Source organism: Pinus tabuliformis, chromosome 5_1, assembly GCF_031772625.1.
Source record: "Pinus tabuliformis cultivar Carrire ecotype Pingquan chromosome 5_1, CPIR1, whole genome shotgun sequence".
Taxonomy (NCBI): Eukaryota; Viridiplantae; Streptophyta; class Pinopsida; order Pinales; family Pinaceae; genus Pinus; species Pinus tabuliformis.
Window position 1 is genome coordinate 201627825 of NC_142305.1, and position 21883 is coordinate 201649707.

Consider the following 21883-nt stretch of genomic DNA (forward strand, 5'->3'; position numbering starts at 1 on the left):
AGGAGCAGTATGCAAAACAACACTTAGAACGTAATGGGGAAGAAAGTCAAAGCTCCCGCATCTGAAAAATCAGAGATGACTTTGTTATTTACAAACACCCCTTGTACCAAGGAAGCAGGGATATCTCCTGGGGGCATGTACCGACTATTAAAAGAAGAAAACATGAGAGTTATGGAGGTTACAATTATGATAGATGGACGTGGTTCATCCAAAGCATCAATAACAGAGCTTGCATGCTCGTTTCTGCACCGTATTGCAGTGAGGCCAAAGATACTCCCTTACACAGATATGGTAAAATGGAATATAGACCACGCTGATATATCCAATAGGGAATTCAAGACACAGAACTAGGAGGTCATGGGGTCATTTACCCCAAGTAATTTGAGGCATATGTATCACCTACCAGAATCCCAGGCCTGTTATAACAAACAGTTTGTGGAAAAATTCGCCAAAGAGAACGAGGATTTGGCAGACTGCACAAAGAGGTAGTCCACAAAGTAGGAACCATTAAAGAAGGATAAAAATGGTATATACGCCACTAGCTCCGTCACTTCTCCCTATTGTTTTGCTGCTGCAATGTTATGTAGATTATTTGGGGAGCCAGATATCAATAAGTTTTCATCATAATGGTTGCCTTTATTTGACGCAGCCACCAATGCCGCCATAATGGATTGGGCCTAGATTTTTTCAAATAATTTAGCTTCTGCTATTTTAAATTATCGAGCTAAAATAAGTTTTTCTGTTGGACACCTAATCCTAAAGGGTTAGTGTGGAATTCGAATGGACAAAAGCAGTCCAAGAGACCTTGGGATCTGAATCCCAAGAGTCACGTATTGTACTATAAATGTGTATCTTATGTTAATAAAAAATGTACTCACTGATTTATCTTTCATATCGTTTGTGCTATCCATGTGTGTTTAACATGGTATCAGAGCCACTTGTGTTTCTGTGGCCTGTTATGTGCATGTCAGTCCTGCACCTCTGCCTGACTCCGGCTATTTTAAGACTCTCTGTCTGACCCTTGAAATTATACCTGCGCTCTCCCTTGTGCGTTACTTACGCCCTCTGTCCTTCAAATTATGCCTGCGCTCTTGTCCTGACATTTTAAATTTCTTTGGAATTCGTGACTGTTTATAAACGTTTTTTGAAAAGCGCTGAGTTTGTCAGAAGCACTGAAAACGGGTCAAAAACAGCCTGCCATTTTCTGTCCTGCCATTCTGAGTCTGATCAGTCATTATTCCTCTGTAGTAATCTGCTCCATATTCCAACGCATCTGCGCATTTTTTGCCTGAATTCGCTGCTCCATATTCCAACTCATCTGGGCATTCTTGAGTTTCTGCATCTGAGAGACTAAGCTTTTGTTTCGGCTAAGCCACCACAATATTGAGAAATGGCGTTTGACTGGCTGCCTTGTCAGGGCCATTCTCTATTGCATTTCTTTTAAGGCCATTCTCTATTGCATTTCTACTGTTTCGGTAATGCGAGGGATTAAAACCGTAATAGATATTTATAATGTTGTGGCTGGTTGAAGATTTGCAAACCGTAGAGCGAATTTTAAGAGCCCAGTTGAGGATAGGTTTTGATTGAAGCTTTTGATTGAGACGCCATACAGAGAGATTGGTATTTGATGCAGTTGACAAATCTGGAATCGATTAATCACTCTGAGAGGCCGCTAGTGTGATTATTCGTGCAGAAGCTAAGATGGGATCGATCGGAGAACTCGTTAACCACTGACCCTCCGGCCGCTGTAGCTGCTGAAGGTCGATATTTATTTTTATGAAGGCTCCATCATGCGAGTTGAATTCGAAACCTGTGGTGCGGTGGTTGTATTGACTGCATGAAGCAACTCTGAAGCAAACACTGGACAGGCCGCTGCCAAGGCCAATGCGCGTCTCCAGAACTTGGGGATATTCGAGTCAGCCACCATTACTTTGGACGCTGGCCCTCCGGAGCTACCAGACACTGCCAATGTAATCGTGGAGGTCCAAGAATCTGACAAACTTTTTTCTGGTGACATCGGCATTTTCTCAAAACCTGAGGCACATGCTTGGACTGTTGAGGGAAAGGAACAGCATTGGCGACATCGTTGCTGAGGAAATTTATCCCACTGATTCGATCTTGTATTAAAAGGCGGCCCCAAAGCTGGCTTTCACAGAGCTGGAGTAATTCTCATTTCTCATCCACCTACAGCTTCAATGCCCATTCCATTTCGTGTTTGTACATTTTTAAGCTATGTGTTTTTTTCTATCGAATTCCATGGCTCCGCTATTATGAATGTTATCCGAGTTCTGCTATTTATTTGGATTTGGAATCCCATCCATCGCAGATATTTAGTTTAGAGGTTTGTACATGTTTGGAAAATTATATTTGTCTCCGAGGCCAGGGCCAGAGGAAAGCGCCATAACAAAGTGCTATAGTGTCTTCGAAAAGGCCATTTCTGGCATATGCTTTAATCATTGCATTGAATAAGCAAATATTTGGTTGGGGTATTCTATCAAACACTTGGCGCGCATTCTCGACAGTTCTTCGCGTGGAGTACACGTCAACAAGTTTGGAACCTAAAATTGTATCTTTTTCAAATCCATCTGTGATCATACGGGCATGAACTTGCCCCACTGCTTCGATATTTGTATAAATTTCTAACACAGAAGCGTAGACTGCAGCGTTGGAATCCACATTAATGCCTCTGTGTCGTGTTCGATTCATCGGCTTTGTTCTCAATTTTTGTGGGTAGTGTTGCTTAAGATGATGAAATAAGCGCGTAACAATATGAATTTGCATGCCATGACGTCTACAGGTTTGAAAAGAGCACGCTAACGACATTGCAGAAGCAATGATAATCTGATATTATGGATAACAGTGTGGCAAGCCATGTGGGGTTTCAAGATATGTCTTCCTATTTAGTGGCATTCCAGAAGAGTTGAATAAAATAATCAATAAACGCCAGGCTTTCAAAACTGTGCTGGTAATACCGATCATTAAAATTACTGAAACGGCAATGGCTATTGGAGTGTAAATATCTTTGTCGAATTCAAAGTCTCAGTCTCAGTGTCGATGCTATGAGAGTGAATATACTTATTTGGATTTCTGAAGAGATATGTTGTATCCATCTCATCGTGTAACCAAGTTCTCTGCTTCCCAGCTACTTCTTCATTACAGTCTGTTGGCTAAGATGTTTTTTTGTGTGTAATTGGAAAAAATATGTCATATGGTATGAAATTGTATGGTATATGGAAGTATATTGAAAAGCTACATACTTGAAGATTTTTTTTGAAGACAAAGTGGTACACCAATCATTTTTTTGCAGTCAAAATGGATAGAATGGGTGTTGTATTAGAATTGCTGAACACTCTAATACATTCTACCACGGACAATACAATTATGATTGATAAAGCCATTGTCGCAAACATTCAAATCTGTTTGAAAAATGTACAAGAAAATATTGAGTTTTTGCAGCTGGAAACAAAGCTACAGCAGGAAGAATTACAGCAGTGGAGTCATCATTCTGAACCTGTTTCTGTTCAGAACATTGAGACTGCAACCCATCAACAGCAAGTCAGTAATGTTACTGTTCATTCCAATAAAGCAGCAGTTGTACATGCAGATGCAGAAACTCAGTCTGCACTTCCCAAGCCCATCATCAGACCTTGGGAACAGCTTGTCCACAACAAGCACAGAACTGGTCTTGGATATGACAAGGACTTGTCCTTTCATATTCCAGACTATGCCAAGCTCATTCAGTTTCAGAGTGTTGGATTCATTTATGACAGTTCACTTGTTCCTCATGACAGTTCACCTCCAGCTGTTCCAGATTCTGCCCCTCTTCCACAGCAACAACAACAACAAAAACAACAAATCGTGAAATGCCAACACTATGACCGAGTTGGCCATCTGAAAGATCACTGTTTTGATCTTCATCCATGTGAGCACTGTCATAAAACCAGCCATTCTTCACACAGATGCTTCAAAAACAAACGTCCTGCAAGAACAAAGATTCATCTTGGATGGATCGCTTCTTGGCAATGGGCATCAACAGCCAAGAAGATATTCCAAACACATGTCAGAACTTGTTCCAGAGTATTAAACAGTCTTGCAGTTGAGTTTTCTCCATCTTCTCACCTTGTACCTGACAGGGGGGGAAATGATGGTCATCTACAAGCTTCAAAGTCACATCAAGCGAGCCTGAGCCACAACCTGCCACACCAGTTTCAGAGTTGCAGCCAGAGACAAAGATGCCTGAACATGCCTTCAGTTGGCAATCTGGGACACTTCCTCTAGCAGAAGACTTCAGCTTCTTGCCAGTTTTGGAAGAATTCCAGGAACACAATTGAGAACACTTCCTCTAGCAGAAGACTCCAGCTTCTTGCCAGTTTTGGAAGAGTTCCAGGAATTGCATTAAGCATTCCAGAGTTGTTGGTCATCCTTAAACCATCACAGATTGAGAACACTTCCTCTAGCAGAAAACTACAGTTTCTTGCCAGTTTTGGAAGAGTTCCGGGAACTGCACTAAGCGTTCCAGTGTTGGTGGTCATCCTTAAACCACCGCCCTTTTTTACCAACATTTCATAGAGCATATTCAGCCTAGTGCTGCCATGTATTTTTTGCACATTTTGTATTACAGCTCTTTTCTTGGACTCATACATAACCCTTCGGATTAAGGGGGGGAATGTTGGACACCTAATCCTAAAGGGTTAGTGTGGAATTCGAATGGACAAAAGCAGTCCAAGAGACCTTGGGATCTGAATCCCAAGAGTCACGTATTGTACTATAAATGTGTATCTTATGTTAATAGAAAATGTACTCACTGATTTATCTTTCATATCGTTTGTGCTATCCATGTGTGTTTAACATTTTCTCAGAGGTTTTACCCTCCCTTCTTTTTAGCTGCCTACGTCATGGATGCTATTTGTTTCGTCTTTGATTTTCCCATCATGGGGTGAAAATGGACGGTACAAAACCCTCTACCTATTCAAGTCTACCACAAAGAACTATGGGAATCCAATTTCGTCCCACATTTCTATAAGATTTGTCATGGAGTGATGCTTCTTATTCATAAATTGTTATTTAATAAAGATTTCCCAAGATTCTCCCCAGAAGCAGAAATTGACATTCTCCCTGCGTGAAGGTAGTTTGGGGAGGAGTTATTCACCTACATTAGGGTATTTGGGAGCATTGCCTCACCTCACGTAATTCCTTTGTATGTTCCCGACAAACTTATGGCCTGAGAGATCGCTTACCAGACCTATGGTGTTGGGGGAATGAGCACAGAACTCAAGGATAAGAAGAAGGCCATTTGGCCTCAATTCCCTGTGGTCTGCGGGGTCTTCAAATTATTTGATTTCGGACACGCTTTTAAAGAGGTTGATAATATTCTAAGTCTGTAGCAACCAAAGTTCTGAGGGAGGCAGTACGAACCCTTGGATACTATCAAGATGTTTACAATGATGGTCAAAATAAAAGTGTTTACTCAAGAAGATGATATCTTGGATGATGTCTTTCAGCAGAAGAGCTTTCTCAGAGAGATTCTACATATGGCACAAATTCAGTTTGACCAAGGGAAACTTCAAGAGTTTAACTGTTACAGAGAACAGAGGTTGGAAAATGTCCCATTGGACAAATTTTGCATTGAACCAATAAGGGAGCCCACTCCTAGTATTAGCATAAATCAAAGTTTAGGAGAAAAGAAGTCTAAATCAAATTCCGAGAGGGAATCAGCTGAAAAATATGATAAGAAGTCAAAAAGTGATCACAGAAAAAGTGAAGCATCAATCAAAGATACAAATTAGTCTCTAGAAAAGCCTGACCAGCAGGTTTTGTCCCCAAAACAAGTTGAGACTCCCGCTCCCCTCGCAAAGCCAACAAGTCTAATTGTAGTAAACCTAGAAAAAGAGTGGGAGAATTTTAATGAGCTAATTAACACTGAGGAACAGAGTGTTTTAGCTCTTGAAATTTCACCTCAGGCTGAGAAAGGTAAACCTCAAGGCCACATCAAACCATTTAGCCTCGTAGCTAGCCCTACGGGGCAGGAGAAGGCTCTCTCCGGTCTATCTCGGTAAAATCTTCAATGGATGAGATGACCAATATGTCAACACTGATTTTAGGCTAGTAAACTGATCAAAAAGATTTTTTTATGGTTTTTAGGGTTTTTGGTGGCAATTTGAGGAGAGGGCAATTTTGGGTGCGGGGATTGGACACAGTTTCCGCAGGGGGTTCCTTGGGGCGAGGTAGGAAACAGTATTGATGCCTTAAATTGAGATGGATGATCAGGAATGAAAGATGAGGAGCTAAAGAGAGAAAACAATGACTTTGAATTCCCTTTAGACAGTAGAAAACATTGAAATTAAACAAATTTAAAAGCAGAGCATGGATAGCATGAATTCATACGTTAACACTTCATTTGTTTAATGTGCAGCAGTAAAGGAAAGGAAATGATTCACATAAACACACTTACAAGAACATTGAGAAACACACCATAAACACATGAGTCCACAAGAATCCCAAAGAGGACTGCAAAACCCTGGTCTTCCTTAGCCAAAAATTGCAGAGATACAGTGAAATAATACAATGATAGCTTCTCCCTCAAGAGTCCAACCATGAAAATGAGCAAGAAAGTACATAATATAGATGATCTAACCTCTTTCCCTGCCTCCATGGGTCGAGCTCACTATCCTAGGAGCTGTTTCAACCACTTCTAAACTAAGCACTACAAACTAGGCAGTCAAAACAACTTGCCTCTATAAGCTAGGAAACCAATTCATTCATTTAATATTTACCCTTTTCATGAATGAATCTTCTAGAAGTGTTACATAAGAGTAAAAGTGTCTAATAAGTACAATAATTACATCAAATTACATCAAAGAGGATCACATTTCATCACAAAAAGTCAAACTGGGTCAAATTGTGCTTTTCCGAGCTGTACAGTGCATTTCTGGACAAAACTGCCTGACAAGTCGCGCGCCACTACCTGACGAGTCGCGCGCCTTTGGAGCCATGTTTGGGGAACTTGAAGGTGTCCAAATTGCGCAAACATGGGCTTGTTGGAAAGTTCTGTGAGTCTACTTTCCAACCCAACTGGAATTTCTGAATTTGGAGTTCATTTGCCCTGTCAAAACTCAAATCTCCCAAGACTGCTTTCTACAATTCAAAAAAGTGGCAGAAAGTCAATTTTTGCATGTATTTTGACTTTCTGGAGGCCTAAAACTTCACCAAATCTCAAGTCCATCCATGAGCATATGTAACTTTGCATGACAAATCTGGAAATGCTGAGTTTTGGTCAAAAGGAGTTGCCCTGATGTAGGGTCATACGGGGGGTGAGACCCGTTAATGGTAAAAACCTGCAAATTGCCAAAAAATGCCAAAATTCACCCAAAATTCTAAAAATTTCTTGGCATTTGTGTTGTGGCTGGGCTATTTAGTGCCTTGATCCTTGAGTGAAGCCTCAACCAAGATACAGAGGGGATTTGGCCTCTTTCTCCTTTTCAGTGCCTCGGTCAACCACCTTTGAAACATTTTCATCTTTGCCTTGCACACATGCATTCTTGCCCAGTAATGGTTCTTCATGTTCCTTAGCAATCTCTTCTCTTGATTGGCCTTAGCCAACATCCTCTACAAGTGTGCATTGACCCGGATGAGCATGGACTCCCTCTCAGCAGGCAATAGGTCACCGGGCCTCCTCCTGTTCAAGTTTCGGTCTCCTCTAATCCTCCATAGCTCATCAAGGACTTTCTCATCCTCCAATTGTTTGTTGCGTTGCTCCAGGTATGAGATTTTCCATTGTGCTCCCTCTAACTTCCTCTGCAAGGCATCATTTTCAGCTCTGAGATGCTGAATGATCTCCTTTGCCTCTTGGCTAGGAGAACTGGTGTCAAGATCCACAAGCTCAATATCTGGAACTCCTGATGGCCCCTCGTGACTCATGGGCTGCTTGCCCCTCCCTGGTACTTGTGCTGGTGAAGAAAGTGAGGCCCCTTCCACCTGATGTGGAGATAACACTCGCTGAGCTGATGATGAAGTCGAGACCCCTTCCACCTGCTGTGGAGATAGTACTCGCCTAGCTGCTGCAAATAAGGCCCTTGGGCCTTTCTGATAGGTAATCAGAGGTGAGGAGCTGACATGTCTAGTGATAGGGATGTCATGCTGCTGAGATGGTCCTCCGTCCTCGTGAACAACCTCGGGATGTGGCGAGGGTGGTGCTGTGAAAAACTCCCGAGAGATGAACTCCTCCCATGAGATGCCCTGCTAAGTCAACTGATGCAATACTACAAGCTGAATCAAACCATAATGGTATAGGCTCCTATACTACTGTGCCGGGCTCTTCCTCTGCAACATGGGCACCATCCTCTGAATGTTCTGATAGAAGAAAACCAGGATGTTCATCATCCTCACTCGGGTGAAGTGCATCATGAGGCGAATATGATATGAATATACCTGTGAAAATCTCCCCTCACAGGTGAAATAGTGCATGATGAGCCTCATCATGGGGGCATACTCACTCCTGAGAAACCTGAATGGAAACACACCTGCCAAATGTCTCATAAATGGTGGCCGGACAAAAGGCTCAAAGTGAACATTATCCAGCACCTTGCGCTTGTTCCACACCTCCCCAACATTAGGTATCCCTGTGGCATGTGAGATCACCTCGGGTGTCAATGTAAAGTCTACCCCTGCAAGGTTGACATGTCCATCATGCAAGTGTAAGACAAATAGGCGAGCCAACTCTCTATGGTGCTGAATCCGTGAGATCCTCTCACAAAACTCATAGCATGACATATACTGAAAACATGTGACTGCCATAGGACAAGCCTGTAATTCTGCTAAAGAGGTGGGCTCCTCTCGCTTATGATGTCCACCCTTTCCACCCTTATGAGGCCTCCTCTGTACCTCAATCTCTGAAGCTGATGACTGGTCATCACTCTGCTCATATGTTTCGGTTTCTGACATGTTTGAGGAGCAGAGTGGACAAAATGTACTGCTGTTTCTGCCTTTAAAAGTGCTGAATTCTATGTTGTTTCAAGGGGACAAGGACATGAGGGAAATGTTAGGGGAGGGACCTTTTTACAAGGAATTGGGAATATATGAATATAACAGGGAATTTAAGGAAAACATTGCAAACAATTATTGCATATAGGAAAACATGTTTATAATCAGGAATATTGGGAAATCATTTGCAAAAATTACTGCATATGGGAATACATGTATAGAAAGTGAACATATGGGAATATGAATACATGCATTAACAGGGGAAGATAGGGAAACATATTTACAAAACTCTTTACATATTCACCAACAAATTCTTGTGTTTACACATGCATATGGTGAAACAAGATTAGGGTTTGAGTTTTTTGATGCTTTGGGAGAGGGATAGGGTTTTTATTTTTAATGATTAGGGAGAAGGGAGAGTTTGCATTTTATTTATAAAATAGTATGGGAAAATAGATATAAATACAAATGTGAGTGGAAAGGGGAAGGAGGGAAACAATTACAAAGGGAAAGAACCTTGAAACAACACAAACCCTAGCACATTTTAACCATTAATATTGCAGTCATATGAAGCCTCTTCCACTTGCACAATTTGATTCTTAAACACAAGCATGAGGGCCTTCAATCATAACCAACAACCAAATTGAAGTGTAGAGGGCCTACCTCAAACAACTTGAAGATTTGGAGGGAGTTTGAGCGATTTTGAGTTGAGTTTGCAGGGGGAACGTTGACAGGTCGCGCACCACGCCCAACGGGTCACGCCCATTACAAAACAACACTGCTGGAAACCCTCTGACGGGTCGCGCGCACCTGACGGGTCGCTCACCTAGCCTGACGGGTCACGCGACTGTCTTCAGCCCGAATTTGCTCTGCTTTCGCTCCTTTCACCTAATCACTCTCTCAAACTTCTCTTGCCAGTGTCTTGGATGCACAATGAGAGTGAAAGGAGGGAGATTGGGTTTTTATAAGTTTCATTTGAAAAAATTTCATTTTCAAACCCACTTTCTAATGTTTCTCTTTGACACTTTATAAAATTGACTTTTTGGTTTCCTTTGTCTTGAAATTGACTCTTTTAGTGCTTTGACTTGATTCTTTTTGCAGGTAGATCATCTGAGGGATCTAGGCAAGGGGACCAGGGTTGCATATTGTCCGTTGAACACTTTTGAAATTTCATCACCTTTTACAAAAATTTGAAAAATGACCTTGGCTTTAAAAACAGAGTTTTTAAATCCAAGGTGAAAATTAACTGTACAATATTGAAATTTGTGAAGAAACACTTTTAAAATTATCCCTCTGGCTTGCTGGGCACCATTTGACCTTCAGAGACATGACCTTGTAAACCATCTTGACCAAAACCCTAGACCTAGGAAATTGACCTCAAGACAAGACAAGACAAGCTTGAAAGAGCTTAATGACTGAAATGACCTGAACCAGCAATGCCAAGAGGGGGACAAAGACACCAGCTCCTCCATCAGGGTTATGGCATGCCTAATGGGATGCAAAAATTAACACTGATGAGACACCTACCTATGTAAATGTAAAGAGTTTTGATCACTGATGGAGGGCTCGAGACCGACTCTAACATTAGCTCCATTGGGGATGGTAGCTCCTTGGAGGTACGAAGAACCTTAGACCTGTGGGAGAGCAGACCAGTGCTTTATTAACATTGGGCAATGGAGTCAACTTCTACACATGTGACCAAATTTGAACAACTTTATTTAACTTGGACAATTGACTGAAATCTTGGACTTACTTTGACACTAACTGACTCACTTTATGCAGAAAATAGACTGACTAAAACAAATTTAAAAACTCACACCAACTAATCATCATCTTCAGAATTATAGCCTTCACCGTGGGCCCCAAACTAAAGATGGGAGATCAGTTCACACTTGTTGCAGAATGAAAGTAAAATGGTAATTACAATGAGGGTGATTAGAGCAGAAAATGCTCAAGCATGATACCTTTTGAGCAGCCGGCCATTCACCGACCCACCAAGACATTCATCACCATTCATTTGTTTGAGAAGAAAAGCATTTGGACCACGGTATACTGCAATTTTGTAGGGACCTTTCCACAAGCTGTCGAATTTTCCATGTTTCCCTTTATCTTCATTTCGGGCATCCCATTTCAAAACAACATCATCGATCTAAAAATCATCTGATTTGGCCTTTTTGTCATAGATTTTCTTTATGCGCTCCTGCAACTTAAGGGAATTTTGATGAACTTCCTCTCGTGTCTGCTGTAAATGAATCATTTGACTGATCCACCGTTGCATAGGATCCTCCTCGCCACCAGCTTCTTGAAACAACTTGGCTAGTGGAACACTAAGTGAAGTAGGAAACACTGCATCAACTCCATAAACAAGTTCAAAAGGTGACATACCGATTGACTTCTTTTGACTTACCCGATCAGCCCATAATGCATTTACTAACTTTTTGTGCCAGCTCTTCTTATTTATTTCCAGCAATTTCTTTATGATGTTCACTAGAGATTTGTTCGAAGATTCAGCCAGCCCATTACCTTGCGGATGGTAGGTGGTCGAATGCCCCAAGATGATGTTATATTTATAGCAAAAATCAACCATTTTCTTTGATTTGAACGCTGCTGCATTATCTGTAATCAACTTGTGTGGACAGCCGAAACGTGACAACATATTATTCTCAAGAAAGGAAATAATTACCGAGTCCGTGGCTTGCCGAGTGGGAATGGCTTCTATCCATTTCGTGAAGTAATCCATGGCGGTCAAGATCCATCGATGCTGCCCGGAAGATGCTGGGTGGATTTCGCCAATAAAGTCCAAACCCCACTGCTGAAATGGTGCGCTGATTTCAATGGGCTTGAGAGGCAACGGCTGTAATTTTTGCTTTCCTTGAAAAATTTGACATTCATGACAGCTCTTTACCGCTTTATACACATCAGAAAATAAAGAAGGCCAATAAAAACCAGCTCTCAAAATCTTATTAGCCGTGGTCTTCCAAAACAAGTGACCCCCACAATCACCTTTATGAAAATCTTCTACTGTTGTCTTAGCTTCTTCTTCGACCAAACAGTTCAGCAATATGCCACCGGGATCTTTCCAATAAAGTGCTGATTTGATAATGCAAAATTTGGCAACCTTTAGCTTCAATGTTCTAGCTTTGTTTTTAGGCATCCCAAGGGTTGAAGACAAATTTTGAAGCACATAAACTATATCAGCATACCAAGAAGAGGACACAAAGATATCGGATACCTGTAGAGCTGAATTTTCTTCGTCTTCATCGGACAAGGTAGCAATCAAATTGATGTCAAGGACATGGAGATTCATTTCAGCCATCAACTTAGCAAGACCTTGACCTTTAATCAACTTGGTAGGCTTAATTTCTACATCATACTCTAATAGTGCAGCAATCCACTTACCCCTCCTTCCTTCCGGTTCCGTTTGTACTAAAACATCCTTTACAGCTGCATTAGGAACATATGCTAAAACATGAGAATTCAGTATGTATACCCGGAAATCTTTCAAGGCCTTGATCAGTGCCAAGGCTTGCTTCTCAATAATATTATAATTCAGTGCTCCATCCCTTATGATACGGCTGAAAAAAGCGATGGGCCTCTCAACCCCATCTCTCTTTTGCATCAACACGGCTACCAATGTATGCTCCGAAGCAAATGAAAATAAAATAAAATCCTGTGTATAATCTGGGCTGATCAAAGTTGGGGCTGAAGATAAGATTACTTTTACCAAATTAAAAGAATTTACCGCCTCTTCGGTCCATTTAAGCTCGCTTTCCTTCTTGAGCATGTTGGTTATCTCTCTAAGATGTTTGGCAAGATTGGGAATGAAACAAGGCAGAAAATTCAATTTGCCATTGAAGGACTGAATTTCTTTCTTGCTCCGGGGCTGCTCTAATTGCTGAATTGCTTCCACTCGTGCGGGATCTATACGAATGCCATCTTTAGAAATGATATGGCCCAGTAGCTTGCCTTCACTCATAGCAAAAAGACTCTTCTTCGGATTCAATGAGATGCCATACTTTCTGCACTTTTGAAACACCTTAGTCAAATGAAACAAATGCTCTTCATCTGATTTAGAAAACACGGTCAGATCATCAAGATAAACAACTAAAAAGACATCCTTCTCATTTGCAAAGGCCATGTCCATTGCCCGCTGAAATGTGGCACCCGCATTCTTCAATCCTAACGGCATCTTGGCGTAATGAAATGTACCCCATGGAGTAGTAAATGTTGTCTTGTCACGGTCATCTTCATGCACCAAAATCTGATTATATCCGGAATAACCATCAAGCAATGACATCCTTGATGCCCCCACAACCCACTGCAATATATGATCCATTTTGGGCAGCGGATAATTGTCCTTTAATGACACCTTGTTCAGATTTCTAAAGTCAATACACAAGCGAATTTCACCGGTCTTCTTTCTCACAGGCACCAAGTTGGAAATCCAATCAGAAAATCGAATTGGCACTATAATTCCAGACTTATATAACCTATTGACTTCCTTCTCGATCAATGGTAGCAATTTAGGATTAATTCTTCTCAACTTTTGTCGGAAAGGCTTTTGATTTGGCTTTATGGGAATGGTGTGCTGAATGATGCTTGTGTCATAAGTTTTCAAATCTGAATAGTCCCATGCAAAAGCATTAGAAAACGAAGACAACAATCTGATAAATTCCTTCTTTACCTTGGGAGATAATGCTTTGGATAGTTTCACCATCTTTGGATTTTCGGCTGTCCCAAGATTGACATCTTCAACAACTTCGTCCGTTGGCTTCAAAGTTGGCTTGCGGGCCACATCATCTTGATCGAACAATTCTTCTAAAGGAATTAATCCTTTAGGAATGTAATTGTCCTTGAGCTGCAAAACATCCATATGATTTACTCCTTCAGCTTCCGTGTCTATTGAAATGTCTTCGAATTTACCCTCAATTTGCAGAAAATCTTTGATTTCTTCGTCATCTTGGAAAACTTGCCAACACCTTTGATTATCTGGAACTGTAGGGCGATGCTTCACATATATCTCAAACTTATTGCTGGAATTCATGGGTATTTTCAGATTACTTGCTGCCTTTGCCAATGCATCCGCAACACCATTTTGAATCCGGGGCACACATGTCAAAGTATGTTCTGAAAACCGCTTTAAAATATCTAGGACAGCATTCTGATATGCTCGCATACGAGGATGTTTCGCCTGAAATTCACGTTTCACTTGCTTGATAACGAACTCGGAGTCGCCATATACTGCTATCTTCTTTGCCTTCAACTTCCGAAGGATTTTCAGACCAGCAATAAGAGCTTCATATTCTGCCTCATTATTTGAACAATCAAATACCAATTTATAAGAACATACCCGTACCTTACTTGGAACTTGGTTTTGGACTGAAAATGGGCTTCGAATCCACACACCTATACCAGCACCATCGCTGCCCACTGCGCCATCATAATCCATGGTCCAAAGACCATCCTCATCCTCTTCTAAGTGCTGCAAATGTGATGTTGATGCATTTTCTGTTTGCTGCCCATTTGTTTCAGCAATTGGCCTTATGACAGCAGACCTTTCTTCATTTTCCTTTGTCAAAACTTCTCTGAAATTTTCTGAAATGTCTGGTATATCTTCTACTTGAACTAACTGACTATCTACCTCATTGAAATTGTCCGCAAACAAAACAAAAGATTCTAAATCTGTTTGTACATAATTTACAGGATGATTGACAGGCTTTTCCTTACTAGTGATCATGTATTTCATCTTTTGTTCCCGATATAACTTCCTCATTTGACCGAAAACTAGAATTGTGGCATAAGAAAAATCAAGTTGAAGTGTACCTTTGAGCTTGGCTCCCCATGATCTCGATAGCAACATGCCAAACCACGGAGGAATATCCGCCACCACCACATCCATCAAGACATTCCTCACGGGAATTTGATCTAGACTCACCACCAAGTCTTTGATCAAACCAATACATCTTACCCGGCTAGAATCAAACGAATACAAATCATGATACTTCCTTGTGATGTCAAGTCCCAGCTTCTCCATGATCGTTTTCGGCATCAAATTGTGCGAAGCTCCCGAGTCAAACATGGAATTGTGCAACACATACTCATGTAATCGCAAACTGATATAGAATGGGGGAACATCACATTCAGGAGACTCACCATTTAAAGCTGGCCCAAAAATCAATTCCGGCTGATCATCTTGTACATTCACCATGTCTAGCATTGGATCAAAATTCAACATCTTGGAGAGCTGGCCTCGGTAGGTGCTATTCTTCATGATTTCTGTCAAAGGAATGGGCACTTTCAACTTTGCAATCTCATTCTCCAAACTGAAAACTAAAACCTTCTTACCTTCTTTAGACGGAGTGTCTCTTTTGTCAACTCTATCCCTTGGTGGATTTGATGGCTGATCTGTCTTAGCTGCTGGTGATGATTGACTTGTTGAAGGACCGACTATGTCTTTTCCTTTTGCGTGTGAGGAAGCCGAATCATTCTTTGCTGAAGTATCTTTCCTTTTCTGAATGGGATTTATGGGAAAAGCTTGGTTTCTCAACTGCCTTTGCTGGCCTTGCTGGGCTGATAAAGCATGCAAATATCCTCTTTGATACTCCTCGGATTCTTCTTCAAGTATTACATCATTTGACAAAATATAATGCTCATCTTGGGGAATGATGGAATTACTCACCAACTCATCTTCTTCTGTAATATAAGTGGGCATATCATCAGGCGTGAAGAAGTGATTTTCCTCTCCAACATTATCACCTTCATCCTCTGATTCTTGGCTAACAAAATTCTGCTGGAAAGGAGGTTTCATTTGCTGTTGAATTGCTGCCTCTTGTGCCTTTGTTTCACGATGCTTGATCCTATATTGTTGCTGCTGTTGACCTCTGAAATTGGGATTACGAATCTGAGGCTCTAGCTTATCAATAGTAACCTTTTCAAGTGCCCTCTTTATCTATTCAACATCACGAAGTAGCTGATTTGAAGTGGATGCTTCCTCTTTGATTGTGACTCGCTTTTCTGCCTTCATCCTTGCTCTTTTGTCATTCAAATTTGCCTCAACACTGACAGCAATCTTTTTCATATCCTCCAAGGTAGGAGGATCTCTATCTCTCAATGAGTAAGCCATCTCCGGATCAAAACCATCCGGGAACTTAAGAAGTGCTGATTTTCTTGACGGTCTCAAGTCATCGGGAATAGCATTGTAAACTGTATTGAATCTGATTATGTAATCTTGAACTGACTCACCCGGATTACGCTTGAGGTTGTTGTATTCAACATTAATCTGAATCAGATCTTTTCTGATTTCCCATCGATCTAAAAACTGACTCTGAAGTGCTTCCAAAGTGGCAATGCTGTTAGCTGTCAATCCTCTGAACCATTTTCTAACTTCTCCTGCAAATGTTTGCACGAACAACCGCATGGTAACATCTTCTTCATCTAACTCATATAGATCAAAGAAGGTGGTCATTTTTTCGATATGTTGCTGAGCGGTAATACTTTGTGGAGTGCCATCAAACATAGGAATTTTACTTTGATAATCAGCTGGCATATCATGAAGATTTGCAGGCAAAACAAGTGGGGCAAACCGAGCAGCCATTGCTCTAGGAGGAGGAGTAGGATGAGTATGAAGAGGAGGAGCTGTGATAGCAGGGACTATAATAAGTGGAGGTGTAGTTTGTGGAGTTGGGGGAGTCGAAGGGGTAGGAGAAGTAGGAGGAGTATGGGGTGTAGGAGGGGAACCGACTGTGGATTCGGGATATGTGATTATAGGCGAAACTGAAACATAAGGAGGATAAGATTCTTCGTGAGCCGTGATAGTGGATCCAATATGATCAGAGATATTCTCAACAAAATCAGCAAGGGTGGTAGCTTGAACACATGACTGAAGATGTCTCAAGATGAAATTTTCAACCAATTTGTTATGTCTCTCAAATTCAATAGCAGCTGCAAAATCAGGGTCAAGGACTAGAGAATCGAGTGCACTTTCAGACTTGGCTTTAAATAGAGACAACTCAAAGCTTTCGTCAAAATCTAAATCTTCAAGATAATCGAAAATAGCTGGGCATGAATGAGATCTGAAAATGGGTCTAGGATCTGTAGCCAGCTTGTTTTCTCAAAAAGACTAGGAAAGAAAAACCATTCAGCCTATGAAAACTCTCAACCTATCATCAACGGCTCAGAGTTAACAATTATAATACTGGGATAAAGTGTCAATGAAGCGCTACGTTCACAAGCTCACGGAGATTGACTGAAGCAGCGTTTATCTACTAACGCTGATGTAAAACAAGAGCGTTTTCGAAGGCTACCTGGCGTAACTTCAAGCTCCGTCTAAGACTTATGAAATAACACGTCAATGAGCAAACAATCAGTTGTTCTCCCCAGTATGGTCGCCAGTATGTTAGCTCTTGAAATTTCACCTCAGGCTGAGAAAGGTAAACCTCAAGGCCACATCAAACCATTTAGCCTCGTAGCTAGCCCTACGGGGCAGGAGAAGGCTCTCTCCGGTCTATCTCAGTAAAATCTTCAATGGATGAGATGACCAATATGTCAACACTGATTTTAGGTTAGTAAACTGATCAAAAAGATTGTTTTAGGGTTTTTAGGGTTTTTGGTGGCAATTTGAGGAGATGGCAATTTTGGGTGCGGGGATTGGACACAGTTTCTGCAGGGGGTTCCATGGGGCGAGGTAGGAAACAGTATTGATGCCTTAAATTGAGATGGATGATCAGGAATGAAAGATGAGGAGCTAAAGAGAGCAAACAATGACTTTGAATTCCCTTTAGACAGTAGAAAACATTGAAATTAAACAAATTTAAAAGCAGAGCATGGCTTGCGTGAATTCATACTTTAACACTTCATTTGTTTAATGTGCAGCAGTAAAGGAAAGGAAATGATTCACATAAACACACTTACAAGAACATTGAGAAACACACCATAAACACATGAGTCCACAAGAATCCCAAAGAGGACTGCAAAACCCTGGTCTTCCTTAGCCAAAAATTGCAGAGATACAGTGAAATAATACAATGATAGCTTCTCCCTCAAGAGTCCAACCATGAAAATGAGAAAGAAAGTACATAATATAGATGATCTAACCTCTTTCCCTGCCTCCATGGGTCGAGCTCACTATCCTAGGAGCTGTTTCAACCACTTCTAAACTAAGCACTACAAACTAGGCAGTCAAAACAACTTGCCTCTATAAGCTAGGAAACCAATTCATTCATTTAATATTTACCCTTTTCATGAATGAATCTTCTAGAAGTGTTACATAAGAGTAAAAGTGTCTAAAAAGTACAATAATTACATCAAATTACATCAAAGAGGATCACATTTCATCCCAAAAAGTCAAACTGGGTCAAACTGTGCTTTTCCGAGCTGTACAGTGCATTTCTAGACAAAACTGCCTGACAGGTCGCGCGCCACTGCCTGACAGGTCACGCGCCTTTGGATCCATGTTTTGGGCACTTGTAGGTGGCAAAATTGAGCAAAAGTGGGCTTGTTGGAAAGGTCTATGAGTCTACTTTCCAACCCAACTGGAATTTCTGAATTTGGAGTTCATTTGCCCTGTCAAATCTAAATCTCCCAAGACTGTTTTCTGCAATTCAAAAACGTGGCAGAAAGTCAATTTTTGCATGTATTTTGACTTTCTGGAGGCCTAAAACTTCACCAAATCTCAAGTCCATCCATGAGCATATGTAACTTTGCATGAAAAATCTGGAAATGCTGAGTTTTGGTCAAAAGGAGTTGCTCTGATGTAGGGTCGCGCGGGGGGTGAGACCCGTTAATGGGAAAAATCTGCAAATTGCCAAAAAATGCCAAAATTCACCCAAAATTCTCAAAATTTCTTGGGATTTGTGCTGTGGCTGGGCTATTTAGTGCCTTGATCCTTGAGTGAAGCCTCAACCAAGATATGGAGGGGATTTGGCCTCTTTCTCCTTTTCAGTGCCTCCGTCAACCGCCTTTGAAACATTTTCATCTTTGCCTTGCACACATGGATTCTTGCCCAGTAATGGTTCTTCATGTTCCTTAGCAATCTTTTCTCTTGATTGGCCTTAGCCAACAGCCTCTCCAAGTGTGCATTGACCCGGATGAGCATGGACTCCCTCTCAGCAGGCAATAGGTCACCGAGCCTCCTTCTGTTCAAGTTTCGGTCTCCTCTAATCCTCCATAGCTCATCAAGGACTTTCTCATCCTCCAACTGTTTGTTGCGCTGCTCCAGGTATGAGATTTTCCATTGTGCTCCCTCTAACTTCCTCTGCAAGGCATCATTTTCAGCTCTGAGATGCTGAATGATCTCCTTTGCCTCTTGGCTAGGAGAACTGGTGTCAAGATCCACAAGCTCAATATCTGGAACTCCTGATGGCCCCTCGTGACTCATGGGCTGCTTGCCCATCCCTGGTACCTGTGCTGGTGAAGAAAGTGAGGCCCCTTCCACCTGATGTGGAGATAACACTCGCTAAGCTGATGATGAAGGTGAGACCCCTTCCACCTGCTGTGGAGATAGTACTCGCCTAGCTGCTGCAAATAAGGCCCTTGGGCCTTTCTGATAGGTAATCAGAGGTGAGGAGCTGACATGTCTAGTGACATCGATGTCATGCTACTGAGATGGTCCTCCGTCCTCGTGAACAACCTCAGGATGTGGCGAGGGTGGTGCTGTGAAAAACTCCCGAGAGATGAACTCCTCCCATGAGATGCCCTGCTGAGTCAACTGATGCAATACTACAAGCTGAATCAAACCATAATGGTATAGGCTCCTATACTGCTGTGCCGGGCTCTTCCTCTGCAACATGGGCACCATCCTCTGAATGTTCTGATAGAAGAAAACCGGGATGTTCATCATCCTCACTCGGGTGAAGTGCATCATGAGGCGAATATGATATGAATATACCTGTGAAAATCTGCCCTCACAGGTGAAATAGTGCATGATGAGCCTCATCATGGGAGCATACTCGCTCCTGAGAAACCTGAATGGAAACACACCTGCCAAATGTCTCATAAATGGTGGCCGGACAAAAGGCTCAAAGTGAACATTATCCAGCACCTTGCGCTTGTTCCACACCTCCCCAACATTAGGTATCCCTGTGGCATGTGAGATCACCTCGGGTGTCAATGTAAAGTCTACCCCTGCAAGGTTGACATGTCCATCATGCAAGTGTAAGTCAAATAGGCGAGCCAACTCTCTATGGTGCTAAATCCGTGAGATCCTCTCACAAAACTCATAGCATGACATATACTGAAAACATGTGACTGCCATAGGACAAGCCTATAATTCTGCTAAAGAGGTGGGCTCCTCTCACTTATGATGTCCACCCTTTCCACCCTTATGAGGCCTCCTCTGTACCTCAATCTTTGAAGCTGATGACTGGTCATCGCTCTGCTCATATGTTTCGGGTTCTGACATGTTTGAGGAGCAGAGTGGACAAAATGTACTGCTGTTTCTACCTTTAAAAGTGCTGAATTCTATGTTGTTTCAAGGGGACAAGGACATGAGGGAAATGTTAGGGGAGGGACCTTTTTACAAGGAATTGGGAATATATGAATATAACAGGGAATTTAAGGAAAACATTGCAAACAATTATTGCATATAGGAAAACATGTTTATAATCAGGAATATTGGGAAATCATTTGCAAAAATTACTGCATATGGGAATACATGTATAGAAAGTGAACATATGGGAATATGAATACATGCATTAACAGGGGAAGATAGGGAAACATATTTACAAAACTCTTTACATATTCACCAACAAATTCTTGTGTTTACACATGCATATGGTGCAACAAGATTATGGTTTGAGTTTTTTGATGCTTTGGGAGAGGGGTAGGGTTTGTAGTTTTAGTGATTAGGGAGAAGGGAGGGTTTGCATTTTATTTATAAAATAGTATGGGAAAATAGATATAAATACAAATGTGAGTGGAAAGGGGAAGGAGGGAAACAATTACAAAGGGAAAGAACCTTGAAACAACACAAACCCTAGCACATTTTAACCATTAATATTGCAGTCATATGAAGCCTCTTCCACTTGCACAATTTGATTCTTAAACACAAGCATGAGGGCCTTCAATCATAACCAACAACCAAATTGAAGTGTAGAGGGCCTACCTCAAACAACTTGAAGATTTGGAGGGAGTTTGAGCGATTTTGAGTTGAGTTTGCAGGGGGAACATTGACGGGTCGCGCACCACGCCCAACGGGTCGCGCGAGCTTGACGGGTCGTGCCCGTTACAAAACAACACTGCTGGAAACCCTCTGACGGGTCGCGCGCACCTGACGGGTCGCGCACCTGGCCTGACGGGTCGCGCGAATGTCTTCAGCCCGAATTTGCTCTGCTTTCGCTCCTTTCTTTTTTTTTCTCTGTAAAACTAGCTAAACTTTCAAATTATATGTACAAAAAACTTTACAAACAGAAAGACATGTCTTCCAGGGCCTGCAGAAGCACCCTGGGAACCTTGACTGTAGACTTCAAAGCTCCCTTGCAGGGGCAGCATCGACAAGACTTCTCATAACTTCTCATGACAACAAAAGCCCCCACCCAGGGGCAAAATCTATCAGAAACTCTGGGGAATAACATTACCTAGACCAAACATATAACTGCCCACGCAGGGGCTAGCTTCTGAGAGCGCATGATAGCCATGGCGATTAATGCATTTACTGTAACCCCACATAGACCTAACAGAAGTGAGACTAAACCAAAGACCAGACAAATTTGAACATAACAGAGACACTAGTAACGACTGCCAGCAAACATAACCGAATGATAAAATCAGAATACCCGTGGAAGCATTAATCCTGGAGTCAGGCGGTGGATGGAAGGCAGGTTTCCAGATGTTCTTCCGCCTTGTCACAGAGGCTTTTGTCTTCGACCACGTACGCCCACCCGTCACCTTCTTCACGTCCTTCCCACAT